A 3,600-nucleotide genomic window follows, 5' to 3' on the forward strand; every position below is an offset into this window, starting at 1 on the left:
AGCTTTATGTCTTAGTACTTGCTTCAAGTAAGACTACATTTCTTATTCCATTAACATGGTAAGCAAGCTTCAACCAAGGGCCTCTGCTCTTGATGCTCCACACAGCTTACCTCTTCACAGCTTGCAAGCTCTTACCTAAACATCACTTACCTGTGAATCTTTCGCAGACCTCTAATCTCTCTATTCTGAGACTTCTTGTCAACTTCTTTGGCTTTATATTTTAAATTCCAAATATCATCATCTGACATAATCACAAATTATATTTATGGCCTCTTTTACTCCCATGAAGATGTGTGATCTGTGTGTGTGTGTGTCTGTCTGTCTGTCTGTCTGTCTGTCTCCCTCTTTATCTCCCTTTTTCTGTCTCTATTATACATGTGGGTACATATTCACATGTCTATGTGTGCTAGCAAATGTATGTTTATGTTAGTATACGTGAACATGTGTGGACATATTTGTGCCTATGGAGACCAGAGATCAATATTTGGTATCTTCCCCAATCATTCTCTACTTTTTAATTTGTCTGTCTGTTTGTTTGTTTGTTTTTCAGACAGTGTATTACTCAACCCAGAATTTACTGATTTATTAGAGTAGTTGGTCAACAATTTCCAGGGAACCTCCTTACTCTTGCCTTATCATGTGTGAACTTCTAGGCCTGCATCGTCATGCCCATGTTTTTCTGAATACAGGTTAGCATACTTGTGTAGCAAGCAAGCTAACTGAGACATCTCCCAAAACCTTGAAGGATCATTCCCTGGGCTGCTGTAAGTGGAGAAAGTGAGTTGAACACAAGAATGTATGCATTTATTGTTCTCTTCTTTTGACCAATTATGACCAGCTGTGTTGATGTGCCTATTATAGACTGTAGCCTGAATCGTTAGCTAAAATAAACCTTTCCCTGCCAAATTGCTTTGGCTAGACTATTTTATCACAGAGTAGGAAAAGAAACTTAAACACCTGTAACCCAGTCACCACTGTTAATATTCCAAGCTGCCTCTTTCGAACACATATGGATCCATCAACCCAACAGTCTTAGTATATGGATATATTGCAAAGTAAATTACTTATCTCTGTAGGGTGCCCTAAACATTTCAGCATATTTATTAGTTATGTTTTCTTATACTGTTATATAAGATATTAAATACCATAAAATACATCAAGAATATACATTTGGAGATGTTGACACATTTACTAATGTACAATTATGCTACATATGCTAATATGAAAATGTATTAAGATACCAGAACTTCTGTGGGGGTCCTGGAGGGTGGCAGTAACCCAGAGGTTCCCAGTACTAGTGGTGAACACATAAGTACCAGACCTCTACCTACTGCCATGGCAGCCTACACACCAGCATCCTAGCCTGGAGCCATGAACCCGCAGTGAAGCCCATGCCATCTAGAGTCTAGCCTATTGAGAATGCTGGTAAATTTTGAATTTTGAATGTTTCAGGGCCCATAAAAGGACTGCTGGGACTTACTGTCTGTGTGCAGCCAAAACTTCAGTGCTATATCCCTGCTATCTTTGGTCACCACACAAGACCAGTCTACAGAAGAGTTGAGATGTGGTCCAATGGACCTTATGATGAAGAATGTCATCAGTGATGATGAATTTGGCCTAAGGAAAACAAGAAATAGTCTTTCTGTAAGCCAGCATGAGTGTAGGGGGATAAAAGATGACTTTAGAAGGAACTGTTTTTCTACTTCACATTATGGAGACCAGTCTTCTCATAAAGGGGCCTCTTTTTTTCTCCTCAGAAAATCAAGTGTAAGTCAAAAGATTTCCCATACAACAGATCTGGAGCCAGCAGAAGGCACTTTCCAAAATGAAGCAAACACCATTCTTCCCATGGGTCACTTTAAAGGAAATCCAAACATGCTCGCAGCACCATAAAGAAAATCCAGAAGGTAAAATGAAACCTGGCTAGTCTTTGAAAGCACTGAGAAACACACACTCCTCGAGTTCTTCAGCAGTTCCTTCATCCAAAGAGTTAAAGCAAACTCAGCAGGGTCAAGGAAAAGAAACTTCCTGAAGCTTCAAGCAAGCGGGCTATGGAAAACAGAGATGGCAGATGAAAGCGATTTACCTGAAATGTCTGAGTGTGCGGTTGGAGTCACAGAGTTCTTGTGCTCAGCCACAAGAACCTGGGTCAAACAGAACAGATGGCGCCGAGTCAACTGATGATCCAATAACCCATAACCTCAAGGCAATACCATAAAGAGAACCAAGGAGGTTGAACAACTGTACCAAGGAGACTATGAAACTTTCAGGATGGTGCTGCAGAGGCTGGCTGAAAATGATCCTTTGTCAGAAAAGTCCATTCAGCCTGCACATCAGCAGAATTTGCATGAAATGAGTGAGCAGTGTGGGGAAGAGCTCAGGCAGCTCAGTGAAGGGAATGATACTTCTTAAGAAGAATTGGCACTCGGGAAGAAAAGTGTTTCTTGATTGTCATTCCGGAAGAGCATAAATCTCTGTGAATGGAATTTTTGTGATGGAAGGAAATGTTCTGTGATAGTCGTATTCTAGTGTCAAGTAAACACCTAAAATAATCTATTCAGAATTTTTTCCTACCATAGAGCCTCCTAATTTGTGTGCGCATGCGCACACACACACACACACACACACACACACACACACACACACACACACACACACAGACCAGTGTTTAGTTGGTGTCTTAGCCTCCTGGAGACCAGGTTTCTGCTCTTCATGTTCTATAGTCTTCTAACTATATGAATGTGTGGCCCCAGAGTGTGCTTTATACTTAGAGATTGAACGTGATAGTAAATTATAGCATGTGAAAATGCTGGAATTTTGAGTTGGGATATTTGTTGACCTTTGGCTTACTTCTTGTAGGCTCTGTTGCTTTGATTAAAATCATTATGCAATAAAATATATTATCTTTGAACACAAAGACCCTAGAGCACCATGGTATCCCTCAGAAATGTCTTCCTCTCCTGCATGACTTGGTCTTCATCTGGAAGTCCTTGGCAGAAATCAACATCGCCAATAGTTTTCCAACCTTCACTTTTACCTTTTCTGGAATTTCAAATGGAATTTTCTTAGGTGGATTTTTTCATAATGTTTACTTCACATATCTATGAATGATTGGAAATAATTGGTGACTATGCATGTGTTTAGGCAGAAGTGTAATGATGCTTCTAGTTAACTTTGAAATCTACCAGAAAAGTTAGCAGAATAGATGGACAAAGAGACTACAAATGGATAGATGTTTAGACAAATGTGAGATTCACCAATGTTGGTGTATGTACTAGCAGCCTATCTATTTTTAATAACTATATTTCTGTGTGTTACTATGCCTCATCTTTGTCTATTGTTTGTTTGTTTCCCAGGAGTGAAGATGGGACCTAAGGTCTTAGGTCCACTGAGTAAGCAATGAGCTACTGAGCTGCATGCCCAGCCTACCATGTTTTCCCTCCATAGTCCTACTGGTGGTCACAGGACGATTTCCTCTTTAGGCTTATGACAACAAAGCCTCTACAGATGACCCTGGATAGGCCTTCATTGTGGACTTCTATTTTAGTTTTCCTTAGATCATTTCCCTTGAATTGAAATCTCTGGATCACAGGGATTCAG

The 3,600-nt window shown here is 40.1% G+C and overlaps 1 pseudogene; it reads left to right on the forward strand.

Annotated features, from left to right (window-relative positions):
- The first annotated feature begins 1,572 nt into the window (after nt 1-1,572).
- LOC116912458 lies at nt 1,573-2,412 on the forward strand (annotated as a pseudogene).
- Nucleotides 2,413-3,600: the final 1,188 nt, after the last annotated feature.

Source organism: Rattus rattus, chromosome 1, assembly GCF_011064425.1.
Source record: "Rattus rattus isolate New Zealand chromosome 1, Rrattus_CSIRO_v1, whole genome shotgun sequence".
Classification (NCBI taxonomy): Eukaryota; Metazoa; Chordata; class Mammalia; order Rodentia; family Muridae; genus Rattus; species Rattus rattus.